Genomic DNA, 15,362 nt, shown 5'->3' with positions numbered 1-15,362 from the left:
GTTTCATCACACTCAGTAGGTTTCAATTACATGAACATAAAGATGCAAAACTCCCTTACATTTCCAGGTGTTATGAAATACTGGAAAGGCTCATGGCTGAAGTGCTTGCTTTACATTTCAAAAGCTATTTGGGTCAAAGTCTGTTAATTATTACCATTTTCAGCAGTTCTTGGTGACAAGGCCCTGAGCACATAGCCTATCCTGGGCTCAGGGCCAGCTCAGAGGATGGGTGCAGGCACCCAGCAGTGAGGAGAGCCTCTCTGAAGAGCAGGGACTCCCCTCTACCTTCACTCAGGAGAGCATGGTGAGGGGATGGTCTCGGCGGTTGTCCTCAGTCCAGGTTAAGCTTATCCAGACCTTTACCCTGACCAACAGGCCTGACTTGGCATCTCAAACTCGGACCTGCCTCATCCCTGTGGACCTGCCTGCCCCTAACTTGCTGACTTTGATTCTCATCTGAGACTCAGACCTGCCTCATCACCAGGGGGTTGTCTGCAGATCGGGGCTCTTGGCCAAACCTGGCCACTGCCACCAGGTGACTGGCAGTCTAGCAAAGACATAGTCAACAAAAATTAGTACCTAACATACATAAAAGGCACCATTATATAGTAAATTCACATGCCATGTGGAGCTGCAGACCAATAATAAAAAAAAAAAAAAAAAAAGGACTGGAGGTACAGATAACTTGTTATAACCCACCCCCCACCAGGGCAAAACTATCAGCCTTAGGACCTGGAGGAGCAGGGGGTGGGTGGCCATAATGCTAGGGAGAGGAGCAGGAGCTGAGGAGTGTGTGTATAACACTTCTGACTCCATTGTTATTCTCTCTTCCTCTGTAATAAACAGATCTGGACTAATAATGAGACTTAAAATTCCAATTATAGCAACAATAAACTCACAGTTATCAATAAATTCTTAGAAGATCAAAGGTGTGCTTCCTCTTTACCCATAAACTATATCTTGAGCATAACAGTGTTTCCATTCCATGATTTTCTGCTCCGGAAACCGGAGCCATTTGAACAGTAATCTCTAGAAAGGGAGGTGGGTGACACTACAAGAGTTTAGTATAGTATAGTAACTTTGTTTGTCAAAAGCAGGGCTCTTTCAGCTGGTTAACACTTGTAACAGCAAAAGGAGTTCTCCGTTTAAAAAAAATCATCTTTGCTTCAGTTGCAGTCAAATTGTAAAACAAATTGTAAAAAACTTAATTGTCAGCCTTTGCACAAGATGATAAGTAATACTTCTTAACTGACTAATTATTTAGTTGACTAATCATTTATAAAATTGATTATTTAAGCAGAACAGCATATTCCAAGAAGACATTAGAAGTTAAATTCATTTCACTGTGATTTCAAGTGAATAAGGTCTCTTTGTATTCAATTTATGGAATAAAGGGGCATTGACAGAAATCCATTATTTTGGATCCAAACTTTTCCTATGGAGAGGAAGAATAACTTGTGACAGGTGAACTTATATGGCTCATCTTCACACAAGGTTTGCTACATTTAAAACCAATTTCCACATGGAGCTGAGTATGTTTCCTGCAGCGGGACTGAAGGTTGAGGATTATTTTCCAGGAATAACCAACCACCTACCAGTTCAAATCTTCTACATCATATTATGAAATAATTCCATAAAAGATTTCTGTGCTTTCCCTGGGGTGATGATTGTCACATAATGGACAGAACACAACTTTGTAATTAAGGGCAGATGGGAAGAGTGGCCTAGCCAAGGACTGTTGAAGTGTTTCATACTGCACTGTTGCAGGCACTGATTTCTGATGTTGAAGAACACACCCTGAGCCTTCAGAGAAAATGCCTAAACCCCACAGGAAGACATCTGGTGAATGACTCTTAGCAAAAGAGCTCTTCCAGTGAGAAGACAGCATACCCTGTAACTGTACAAGCTTCCAGACATATGCACAGCTTCTCAGGTAACATAAAAGCACCAAGTTATAAATCTGCATAACACCCTATGTTGTCTTGGTTTTGGCTGGGATAGAGTTAATTTTCTTTGTAGTAGCTAGTACATGGTTATGTCCTGGATTTGTGCTGAAAACAGTGTTGATAATACAGGGATGTTTTCGTTACTGCTGAGCAGGGCTTACACAGAGCCAAGGCCTTTTCTGCTTCTCACCCCACCCCACAAGGGAGTGGGCTGGGGGTGCACAAGGAGCTGGGAGGGGACACAGCTGGGACAGCTGACCCCAACTGACCCGAGGGTTATTCCGTACCATAAGACATCATGCTCAGCGTATAAAGCTGAGGGAAGAAGGGGGGGGGGGGGGGTGGATGTTTGAAGTGATGATGTTTTCTCTTCCCAAGTAACTGTTACACCTGATGGAGACCTGCATTCCTGGGGATGGCTGAGCACCTGCCTGCCCATGGGAAACAGTGAATGAATTCCTTGTTTTGCTTTGCTTGCACAGAAGGCTTTTACTTTACCTAATAAACTGTCTTTATCTCAACCCATGAGTTTTCTTACTTTTACTCTTCTGATTCTTTCCCCTGTTCCCACCCAGGGAGGGGAGTGAGTGAGCGGCTGTGTGGGGCTTGGTTGCCAGCTGGGGTTAAACAGTCCTTTTTGGCACTCAACATAGACTCAAAGGGTTGAGATAATGACAGATCTGACCAGAGAGCGTTAAAACAAATTTGTTATAAGCATTCATTGTTAGGTTAATAGTTGCTGGTCATGTTGATTTATTTGCTCTCAGAGCTGCGCTTTGTCACACCTTACTTGCTATATATGTTCCCTCTAGTGCTGTTTATCATCTCTGGGGTCTGGATTAAGGTTATCACTTTGCTGATATGATAAAATTACTGGTCATTAGGCTAATCTGGTACTTGTGCTCAGCATTGCTGTCATCTCTGTACTTCAGGAACCATCTCTCAGAAACTATTAATAATTACACTCTACCTGTTCTCCTCAGAGAGCCAATTTATGGGGGAGTTGGCCAGGGAGGTGGGGGGTGCAGCCAGTGCTCAGCAACTGGCTGGGCATCAGTCAGCAGGTGGCGAGCAATTGCATTGTGCATCACTTGTTTTGTATAGTCTTTTGTCATTATTATTATTTTCTCTTTCTTTTCTGTCTTATTAAATTGTCTTTATCTCAACCCACAAGTTCTACATTTTTTTCCAATTTTCTCCCCCATCCCACTGTGGGGGGGGAGTAAGAGAACAGCTATGTGGTGTTTAGCTGCCTGCCGGGTTAAACCACGACAATACGATAGCCCAGTGTCCTCTCTTTGGGTTGCTACTGACAGCTACCATATAAAGTTTCTTTCCACCTTTATCTGCTTCACTCACGCTCAAGCATTTCCTCTTGTAGAAACATTTTCGTCCGTTGAGTCTTAAGTACTAGTTTTGAAGTTCAGTCTGAGCTGACCTCTGACCACTCTTGCTGCTGAAGGTTTGCAATTTGAGCAAGCTGCTGTCACTTCTTGCTGTAAGCTAGTAGTATATCAAAGGAAAAACACTGATATGATATAAAGCAAATCATTAACAGTAAGATTGTCACTAGATTATCAGAAGAACCTAGGACATTTCATGAGACTCAGATTTTACTGCCAGTTATGCCAAGAGGATGTGATAGTGATTGAATTATACCCAAATGCATGACTCATACCACATATTTCAAAAAAATCCTGGAACAACACTAATGTTCCTGCATTTCACTTTGCTGTTGGTTCAAGGGGCATTACTTTCATGTTAATGCATATGTTGTTAATTAATAAAACATTAACCTGAGAACAGAAACAGGAATCTATAGTTAGTGCATACTAAGCCGTTGGGAAGAATGTACAAAGTCATGACCTTATTCCCCAAGTGACTATTGAAATAATCAGTAATGGCATAGCAGAGTTTGTGGTATAGATCCCCTCACCTCCCATTTATGGTGTAGTGACAAATCAGGGGTGTAAGTACTTTGCACGACCCAGTCTGTGAAAGGAAATTCACTGTTCCAGTCCAGTACAGGATGCAAGAACATGCTATCTACGCACAGAAGCAAGTTATACAAGTGCTAAAACACCATGCTAAATTGGATATTGGTCATAGTGCTGAATGTAGCTAATTCTGCATAAAATTAATTCCATCAAATCTTAGAGTAATGCGCATTACTACCATTATCTGGGGATCGTATTGCTCAACCTATCATTGAGTTATTTTGAAAAGGAGGGCAGAGGTGAGGAGGGTTTGCACAACAGTGTACTGAGGACAGTCGAATCTAAAGCAGATTGCAGTTGTAGAAAGTCACTTTGTGTTTTAACTGACAGATAAGCTTAATTGCTCATACATGCATATTAATCAATGTAGAAAAAATCTTAATACATATACAATAATGGACTAATGGGTAGGTATTTTAATTTGGGAAGCTCTAGAAACCATTGTGCATAGTTCTAGGAAGCTGTCAGTTCAGTTCTGAGGCAGACAAAACAAGCAAAGCGTTAAAATAAATCTTAATAGAAGAGTCCATATGTTGCTACTGATCCAGACTGCAGCCAGCAGTACATTCTGTTATGGGCCTTTCCTCTCACAAAAGATGCAGAGAAGGACAGAAATGATGAATTCTGCTGTGTGAGACTGAGTATATAAAGGACTCCTTAGCTTAGGAAGGAGATGTACCCTTTTCCCTTGAGTTGTCCTTTCCTTGCAGAACCTTTGCAAGGTACAGATAACTACACAGTCTCACTTTAATAAAACCAGTCAGTTCTATATTTGGTCCAGCCCCGTATTCACATCTTATAATGGCTAATAGTGGATATTCAAGGATGCTGTAAGAAACAAAGCAAATATATGAAAAGCATTTCCGAATTCACCTTCCGGTCCAGCTTCCGGTTATTGGTTTCTTAGGAGCTTCCTAACTTAGAGTATGTATTTGGATCCATTTTCCATGCTCCTGTTTCACTTCTTCAATTTATATTTTTGATCCAACATCCTAATGACAATGAGTTCCACGGGATCAATACATGAGACTGGCAATTTTATCTTCTTTTCTGATGACTTCTCTGGAAGCTCCCTAATTCTTGTGTTGTGAGACTTATTGGCCATACTCTTCCCAAGCTAAGTTGTGCTGGTTTATATGCATATTTGTGCATCAACTGTTTGGTTCCCTGGGCACACTCCTGTTGTGCCACATGAAGCAATTATGCCTTACAGGCTGTGTCTAAATTAGTCATTAAAACAGTTCTCATTTTCCTAAACTTACAAGACATCCAGTTCACATGCTCCAAGACTTCTCTGCCTCACAAGCCAGAACACATCTTGGTTTACCGCAGTTCAAAATAAAACACTACTGTGGTTGCACCATAATCTTCTCAATGCGCCCAAGGAATCTCTCCTCATCTAATGCTGTAACAGGCAGCCTTAGCCTTAGGCTTCTCCCCTCCCAGCAGTGGTCTGGTATGCTTATTTTAAAAAGGAATTGTGCTGCAGAGTACATGTCCATTTTGGTACAATTCTCCACTTTTCCTGAGGTGCTGCAGTGCTGCCAGGAACTGGTGCAAGAGATTGCTCAGAGCAGAGGCAAATCAGAGCTGGATCCAGACCCTCCAGGTCAGAGAGAAGCAGGGCACCACAGCCAGCACTGCTTGCTGGGGAAGCCACCAAAGGAGTGTTACCAACAAAATGGAGCACTACAGCCTACAGAAGCAGCCTGTTGCTAGTATAGTCCTACAAATTAAATACCCTCTGTTAGAACAAGGAGCTGAGAGTGGGAAAGGAAAAGCAGAGAAGTCAGTCACATCCCAAGGAAGACTGGACTACAATCAGACTATTTGAGTTATTAGTTTGCCTTTAGGGCAATGTTTAATGAATTTCTTTTTTCCTCACCTTTTGTCCATCCTCTCAAGCTTCCTGCAATAAAGTTCCTTGTTCAGCTGTTTACTTCCATTTCAGAACAGGTTTCATTAAAATTCTCTCCCCTTTACTTCCATCTTATTTGATAATTGCTTATGCTGTTTCTACTTCAGTTGTGATAACAGATCTTTAGTGTCTCTGGGGGAGAGAGGTCTGACAGCTCCTGGCTATCTGTTCCTAAAGACCTGGAACAGGAAATACTGTAATTACGTAAAAATGTTTAGATTCTTGTACTTGCCTGTTTTTTGTGATGGAGGAATACAACCCATGAGAATGTTAAATATCACAAGTGTTTGTCATGCCTGCTCCCTTTTCCTCCCCAGCCCAACCCCTCTCTGAGAGGACTGCATACACATTAGGCTTTCAGAGTGTTTTTTGTTCACTAACATTGCGCAACAAAGGTTTGTGCACATCAGATGTGTAGGGTGTGCTCCTGAACACCACAAACTGCTGCAATCCCATTACTCTCAAGTCTCACTGTGGAGGGGCACAGGGGTAATAGGCTTATTGACAAACTCATTAACCATTTTCCTTTCATTTATTTTATAAAGTGGAGTGGATTCTCAATTAGTAAGCTAGTTTTATCTGCCTGGCTAAGCCAGACCTAACAGCAGAAACAGACAAGTCTTACAGGAATTTCTGAGAGCTTTTAGCAATATGTATATAGTAAAATACTTCTCTGGTCTTATGCACATTTTCTCTTCTTTTCCTTCCCACCCCTCTGACAACTAAATTCTGAATGTGAAGCTCGCAATTCTGATATACAGCAATAAGAGGTCTGCTCAATAGATGGTGAAGTCTAAAACTGCTCATTGCTCTTCCGTAACACATCAAGTATCAACTGGTGATATGAGGACAACATGTGAATCCTGTCCCTGAAAGAATCTCCTGCATGGTGTTTCAGCATCAGACTAAACAGTGTAAAAAGCATAACATGGTGTTTAGAAGAATAGTAGTTTAGTAATTGATTATCAACAAAAGGTATGACATTAAATAGAGCCAAATACCATTTTTATCAGCTGTACCAGAACAAGCTGATGATCTGCAAGCAAGCATGATAATAATGCCACTGCAGTCAGTTTTTCCAACTTCGTACTCAAGATAGTAACAGATATATACAGAAGAGCCACAACAGAAGAGCGAAACATCATGAATTTGTCTAAATTGAAACTCATGATGATGTTTCACTGGTTTCACTGTTTGCTATTCCCCCTTCTTCCCTAACAGAAAACAGATAAATTCTCAAGCAGTTAACAAAAGATGGAAATTTGCCTGATTGCTTCATTAGGCTGCAAAAGCATAACCCAGGGAAGCTGGAACAGCAAAAAACTAACTTGTGTAATTACTGTTGCAGAAGAGGCATGCAGCTTCTAGCCAGCCTGTAAGAAACAGCTAGCCAGAATAAGCTAGACAAACTTTTAATGTAGCCACTGTTACTCCAGTATGAATTCTTACTGTCTCAAAGGAAGCAAAAATTGTAACATACCATATGGACATAACCTCTTTCACTACAGTACCTGCCATTATAACTGCATTAGGTGGGCACATAAGCCATGCAATATAGATATATATGCTATTTCTATGGAATACCCTTCATATATGTCACTCCTTGAAATAGTCAGTGCTGGTGTCAACTGTAGTTTGTCAACAATCCTCAAGCCAGCAAGGTAGAGTAAATACTATATTTTGCAGGTCTGAGAGACTGCACTTTTCTTGAAACAGAAATTTGGACAATTTTGGTGATTTCTTCCACTCAGTCTCCTGCAGCTGTTTTTTGTTACTACAGCTTTCCATTCCACCTCTCACAGCATTTGATCAAGGTACAAAATAAATTCCTGAAGCTCCTTAAGCTGCTGTCCCCATCTTACCTTTCCTCATATTTCTACAAGACCGGAACATGATGTTATCCAAGGCTCAGTTCTGCCCCATGGCCCCCACATCCTCGTGGCTTGGTTTGTCACTTAATTGTTTTGATTAATATTTGTTTCCCTCTAGGTGCAAAGTACTACCATGGCATCCTGCTGTCTGCAATTATCCCAGCCTCAGTTTTGCTTGAAACTGTAGCTTTAATTCTTCAACTCCTTTCTCTGTGTATAAGTAATTTAGACCTAATTCTAGTTGGAATTAATACATAATGTGCCGTTCCTCATCTTTTTCTGGGACATTACCTTATGCTCACACTTCACCCCAAAATCCACAAGAGCAGATGTTAATGCCAAAGCCTGTTTACCACACCAGACCCTATGGCATTCAGACCTCATTAAGTGACCTCTGTCCTGACCTACATTGGTTGATTAAAGCCTAGTATCCTTTGTGGGATAGGATACATCAAGGATAAGATAATCTCTCAAACTGGAGGTTAGGTTGCAGCACATTTACATGCACATCTTTGTTGTGACTCATGCCTGTACACATAGTTCTGCAGAAGCCACAGCCTTCTCTGGCCAAATCAAGACTTGTCTGTGTTACACAAGGCTCTGACTGACCACAGATTTTTTGAGACAGCAGATTATATATGAAGTTATTCCTCATATCTATGCTTCTCCTTTGCAGTGGGCTGTTCATGAAAGGCAATATCGAGAAGACTGACTGCATTTGGACACTGACCATCCAAGCCTAGATCCATCACCTCTAAACTGAACTGATCTTTACTGATATGAATTGTTGTTCTACCCAAAGAAATGCTTGGAGATCAGAGCAAGGGAGCTTGCAGATATGAGTAGTGAAAGGGATAATGTAACAGCTTCAGATAACTACAGAGATTGAGAACAAGACTTCATAACTTTTGATCACATGCTGCTTAACTTTTTTCAAAAACCCAAGGAGGAAGGAATCTGGCTGTGACTCTCTTTTAAGCTGCCCTCTTTCCTACATGTTCTTTCATGTTTACAGGGATTGTCTTGAAATACTGACAGCTCAGCAGACAAAACAACTTTTAACTATAGTTGCCCCTCCTCAAGGTTACTCTTAAGTATTTTTGCATGAAATTGATCTACTCAGTTTCTGTAGCAGTGTCAGATGACACCAAATCCTTTGTCAGAGTGTAAGAGTTGATAACACTCTCTTCAAAGTGATCTGGCAATACACGCTCTGTTATGATCTCATTCTATCTGCTTCACTTGTTCTAAAGCTCAAGTTATTTTTTAATCCTTTTGAAAAACAGCTTGCAATCCAAAAAATTTGTACTGGAATACCTTTCTATTACAGAACATGAAGTTCCTTTTCAGCTAGAAATCCAGGTGTCTTCCAGCATTATGTATTTGTTCTTCCTTTTAAACTTAAATTAAAAATGTATAGCTGTTGTATGACCACAAAAATCCCTTGCCAATTTGTAAACTAAGTAGCAGTAATAAAGTAATGGAACAGTAATAAACATTATAGCAAACTGATTTGACAACTCCCTAGTTAAACAAATCTTTACTACTTGTTCTTCTATCCATTGTCTGTGATGTTTGTTCATAAAATTTCTTCCTAATAAAAGGTCTAGGATAAATCAAAAGCTTCCTTGTCCCCTCCACCATAACGCTAGGGTTAGGAATGAGGAACAACAACTGGCTGCTAAGACAAAGCCATGAGGGCACTGTGTCTCTCAGTAGGATGCTTTGGTTTCAGTGTGGTGGGGAAGAGAAAGAAAACCCCTTGCTCCATTACTTGTCTATTTTCTTTCTCATTCATGGACCTGTTTTGTCTGATTTAAAAGACAAAGTAGATATAAACTCTTTTCAAGCAGTTCGGATTCTAGCCTAGCACCAGAAATAAGAAGTTCATTTCCATTTCTCAGCTGCCACTGATTTTACTATGAGGGAGGACCGAAGATTAATCTTCAGTGATTTGCTGTACATTCTTAGAATCTATGATTTGATGTTCTGTTACTATAACATGAGACTCAGTGGGAAACATACACCCTGGAGGTACAGAGATAATCAGGAGTTAAGGTCTGGCATTGGATGAGGGAGACCACCCCATGCTTCAGCACAGTGCTATCTGGGGGGTTTTGGTTTTGGCAGGGGGGTGGGAAGGACCCAACAAAACACACAGACTCAGAACTGAGAAACATGTTTCTCTATCCTTTGCTTTTCTCCACACAGCCACCTTCTTTCTCCTCTTCTTCTGCCCTTGCCCTCTTACAACTATGGCTGAGCCACACAGACAGTCTCATCCTCAGGCTGAGGACCAAAACCGTTCCTCAGAGCAGGGAGGAAAGGAAGGATGAATGGGGTATACCAGGATGGCATGAGTAGAACAGGGGCTTATAGAGAGCGAGCTAATACTATCTGGACTAGGAGCCTGGAAAGTGTCAGGTCTTACTGCTTAAGGAGCAAGAAGGGCTGCATGCTGAAGCTAGCATCAGCTGGCTCTCCTGTTCCCTGCCAGTGGTACTGAGAGAGCCAGGCTGATGTAGATACGCTGGAAACATCTGGATTTTGTACACATTTTGACTCATCCTCTTACATTACGGCTAAATACATTCACCAGGATAGTCTACCAATATAAGAGGGAAGTGCTTACTGCCAACCTAGAGTTCTCAGCCAGCCTAGCTTCCAGCTTTGCAGCCTTAGAGCTTTGGACTTTATGACTTAGTGCAGGTGGATTTTTTAGCTATTCCAAATAAAGTATTTTTGGGATTGAGACATTATATGGCAAACAACGGGGACAACAGTGAGACCATTTCTGAAGAAAAGACATAGAAAGAAACTTGAAAGTAAGCCAGTAAGCAAGCCTGCAGCCTTCACATCTGCTTTTGTCAGTTATTGCCTCCTGCCTCTGAGGACAGAAACCCCAAAAAGCACTTGCAGAAAGAAGCTATTTTATAGGACTTGGGATATTGTTCCTCTTGAAAATCTTGAACAGAAAATTTACTCCAAATCAATTAACACCATAGGTTATTAAAGACAGATGGGTTTGTTTTTCTGATCTGCTTGACAGACTTCAGGAAGTCTGTCATCTTTACTTGTATTTTACACTGGGTGCCTAAGCAAAGGGTGCTTTCTGTGATATGGTTTCTGTCTTAGGACTCAAAGAGATAATTAATAAAAAAAGATACAAGATAAGAATTTCAAACTTAAGCCTTCAGTACTTTCAGGAGAATAGCTTATTTTTTCAGTTCAGTTTTCCTGTTTTTCAGGATAATAGCTTAAATATACAACATCTTTCCTCCCTGAATTGTCTCACCGTAACTAAGGTATGTAATACAGAATTAGGCCCATTGACTGAGTAAGGAATGTCTTTCTTTTATTAAGAAGGATATGGTGCAAAGATTTCCCAACCACACTTTCCTTCCCTCCACTTAAGAAAGTATCCATCACAGTTTTAAAAAGGTATTTAGACCTAAACTAGACCCCATAAGATCAAGTGGAGAAATTCCCATTAAATTAAACAATTATTTGATCAGTCCTCTTATGAACATACATAGGTCTACAGGACCTGATGAGATGCATCCTTGGGTCCTGAGGGAACTGGTGATGAAGCTGCTAAGCCACTATCCATAACTGAAAAGTCATGACTGTCAGATGAAGTCCCTGGTGACTGGAAAAAGGGAAATATTGCACCCATTTTTAAAAAAGGTAGAAAGGAAGGCAGTGGGAGCTACCAACCTGTCAGCCTCACCTCTGTGCCTGGGAAGATCATGGAACAGATCCTCCTAGAAGCTATGGTAAAGCACATGGAGGACAGGGAGGTGATTCAAGACAGCCAGCATGCCTTCACCAAGGGCAAGTCCTGCCTGACCAGACAAATTGCCTTCTATTATGGAATTTCTACATCAGTGGACAAGGAGAGAGCTACAGATGCCATCTAACTGGACTCTGTAGGGTCTTTGACACGATGCCCCACAACATCCTTTTAAATTGGAGACATATGGGTGGACTGTTTTGTGGATAAGGAATTGGTTCAATGGTGGATCCAGAGGGTAGTGGTCAACAACTCAAAGTCCAGATGGAGACCGGTGACAAGTGGTGTCCCTCAGGAGTCTGTCTGGGGACCGGTGCTGTTTAATATCTTCATCAATGACATGGACAGTGGAATCAAGCGCACCCTCAGCAAGTTTGCAGATGACACCAAGCTGAGCAGTGCAGCTGACCTGTCTGAGGGACACGATGCCATCCAGAGGGACCTGGACAACCTCAAGAAGTGGGCGTGTGTGAACATCATGAGGTTCAACAAGGTCAAGTGCAGGGCCCTGCACCTAGGTCTGGCTGACCCCCAGTATCAATACAGGCTGGGGGATGAAAGGATTGAGAGCAGCCCTGCTGAGAAGGACTTGGGGGTACTGGTGGATGAAGAGCTGGACATGAGCCAACAATGTGCGCTCACAGCTCAGAAGTCCAACCACATCCTGGGCTGCATCAAAAGCAGTGTGGCCAGCAGGTCGAGGGAGGGGATTCTGCCCCTCTGCTCTGCCCTTATGAGACCCCACCTGGAGCACTGCTTCCAGCCCTGGAGCCCTCAGCACAGCAAAGACATGGACCTGTTGGAGCGGGTCCAGAGGAGGCCACAAAAATGATCTGAGGGCTGGAGCACCTCTCCTATGAAGACAGGCTGAGAGAGTTGGGGTTGTTCAGCCTGGAGAAGAGAAGGCTGCAGGGAGATCTTATTGTGGCCTTTCGGTACTTAAAGGGGGCTTACAATAAAGACAGGGACAAACTTTTTTAGCAGGGCCTGTAGCGATAGGACAAGGAGTAATGGTTTTACACTAAAAGAGGGTAGATTTAGACTAGGTATAAGGAGGAATTTTTTTACAATGACAGTGGTGAAACACAGGAACAGTTTGCCCAGAGAGGTGGCAGATGCCCCATCCCTTCAAGGTCAGGCAGGACTGGGCTCTGGGCAACCTGATCTGGTTGACAATGTCCCTGCTCACTGCAGGGAGGTTGGACTAGATGACCTCTAAAGGTCCCTTCCAACCCAAACTATTCTATGTTTCTAAATTCAAAACAAGCAATGATACAAGCGTCTCCATCTGTCACAAGTTTTCACATACAATACTATATACTTTAAAAATCTACCTTACCGACCCCCTTTTTTCTTTAGATCTTTCTATCGTACTATTGTAAGATTATTTCCATGTGTATTGGTTAGAATACTTATGCCAGACCCCAGGTTTACAACTCAGAATTCATGCCTAGGAGCTGAAAGCCCCCATTTTTTTTATTTATTTTTTTTACAATGAGCATTTTCCTGTGCTTGAAGACAGAAGCAATTTGCAATAAAACGACTTGCCAAGCTACAATATGATTAATCTATAGTTACATCAGTTAAAGAAAGCATCAGAGAATTTGTTGCCTCTGAGGAACGCCATGGTTTCAGAACAGTGCCTTCAGAAGATAAAAGCTGTGGCATTACATGCATAGACTCCTCTCAGAATCAGAAGATTTCCCTTAAAAACAAACCTGTCAATCAGTGAACAGACGAGCGATTGCTGGACATCCTCTGCTATGCTGGCACTCAAGAGAAATTATGAGAAAGTTAAGAGCATCTTCCTTCCCTCCCAGTCAGCAGAAAGGACTCCGGATAGTATTAGGAAAGACAGACAGCCCCTGTGTTTGCAAGTCAGATTCAGTCAGCGCATTGCTGATGGAGGTGGGGTGAGGCGTGCCTCCCTCCCAGTTGGCTAGAAACTGCTAAAGTCTCACTCTGTCCCTCTTGAGTACAGTAACCAAATACATCATAAATCATACCTCTCCATTCACCAGGAGAACTCTTACTATGTCTAGCACGTTTGCTCCCAGCATTGGGCTGATAAGTACTTAGCCTTAAGTTTCCGAGCAAGAGGAAGAAGCTGAATGGTACCTAAGGAACAAAGTCAGCTAGCAGGCAAAGAAATATACAGCAACTAAGCTAATCTATTGGCTTAATGTTAAGCCATTAAGTGTACTAGAATAAAGATGAAAGAACAGAGATCAGCATAGTAAGCCTTTATTTGCTTTGTTTCATTAGTCTTCCTGTCAGTCAACCAGTTTTACTGCAAAAAAAAGTCTTAAAAATACAATAGCACCTATCTTAGAAAGTCTTTGGGCTAAGAAGAAAAAAAAGAACAGTTTCTTATATTAGACATTAACACACTAATATGGAATTCATATTCATTGAAATATCCCATTCTGTAGTTGCTGATTTTTGTTTGACCTTTCGTAATGGAGATTTCTGAGGAACACACAAGCTGAGTATTTAAAGAATAGGCACATCTGGGAAATCCTGCATTTTATAGTTTCAGCCACATGGTTGCTAATAAGTTAATTCAATTTGAAGTTGACTCCAGAATTATCATCATCATATAATCATAGAATTATTAAGGTTGGAAAAGACCTCTAGGATCACCAAGCCCAACCATCAACCCAACACTACCATGTCTCCTAAACCATGACCTGAACTGCCACGTCTACAGTTTTTTTGAATACCTCCAGGGATGGTGACTCCACCACCTCTCTGGGCAGCCTGTTCCAATGCCTGGCCACTCTTTCAGGAAATAAATTCTTCCTAATCTCCAGTCTAAACCTCCCCTGACACAGCTTGAGGCCATTTCCTCTCGTCCTATCACCGGTAACTTGGGAGAAGAGACCAACACCCACCCCACTACAGCCTCCTTTCAGGCAGTTGTAGAGAGTGATAAGGTCTCCCCTCAGACTCCTTTTCTCCAGACTAAACAACCCCAGTTCCCTCAGCCCCTCCTCTTAAGACCAGCTCTCTAGTTAGTTCTTTCAGAATTCTTTTCAAATCAGTATCTTTCCATGTGTGAACTTTACTGGGACTCAGCCTTGGGCTCACAACTATCACAGAGATTAGCAACTTCCACAGACTCAGCACTATCCAGCCAAAGTGACCACACACTTCTTGAATAGGCACTGAGAGAACACACTGTTGTGTTTACGTTAGTGCTTCACTTAAGGATCTAAGTGTGCTTCCTCTAACATCTACCAGATATTCTGGCTTGGATCCAGGAGACTGTAATAGCAGTGCCAGTAACAATTATGGGTTATGCACCCTTTTTGCCAAAGAGCCATTACCCTGATATTAAATATTTACAGAGTAGTGACTATAAGGCCCAGGATTAGCATTCTGCTTTGCTATCCGGTAGATAAATAGTTTTTTGGTAGGGAGTTCACAGCACTTTGGATGAAGAAAATAGATGAGAACAACAAACAAAAGAAGAAAGGACAAATTCCAATTAGTCATGCAATATATTTGCACCTCATCCTGCTGGAACCTCCTGACCACCACAATACAAGACTGTTCTAAAGCTTCAGTGAGGTTTTTCAGGAAGTACTGAAGAATTATACTCAGTTTTCAAGACTATGGCTGAGCCATGAGAAGTTTGTGTCCCAGAACTATGCAAATGCTTTAAAGAAAAGCATATACCATGGACAGTGAGTCATAGTGTGCTGTGAGTTTGTCTGTCATAATCACATCAGTCTTACTGCTTCGGAGATTTACAGCCCAGAAACCTGCTGTGAGGGCAATGCCAGCAGCCATTCTCTGGGGGAACAGATTAACACCCACTGCCTGTTTTTTTTT

The 15,362-nt window shown here is 41.8% G+C and overlaps 1 long non-coding RNA gene across 1 annotated transcript; it reads left to right on the top strand.

Annotated features, from left to right (window-relative positions):
* Positions 1-217: 217 nt before the first annotated feature.
* LOC142056959 (uncharacterized) lies at positions 218-7,991 on the top strand. Its single transcript, XR_012660496.1, has 3 exons — positions 218-304; positions 1,768-1,933; positions 6,603-7,991. It is a non-coding gene; the product is annotated as an uncharacterized LOC142056959 (long non-coding RNA).
* Positions 7,992-15,362: the final 7,371 nt, after the last annotated feature.

The sequence above is a fragment of the Phalacrocorax aristotelis genome, chromosome 4, assembly GCF_949628215.1.
Source record: "Phalacrocorax aristotelis chromosome 4, bGulAri2.1, whole genome shotgun sequence".
Classification (NCBI taxonomy): Eukaryota; Metazoa; Chordata; class Aves; order Suliformes; family Phalacrocoracidae; genus Phalacrocorax; species Phalacrocorax aristotelis.
Note: the sequence above shows the minus strand (reverse complement) of the source record. Positions and strands in the feature narration are given on the sequence as shown.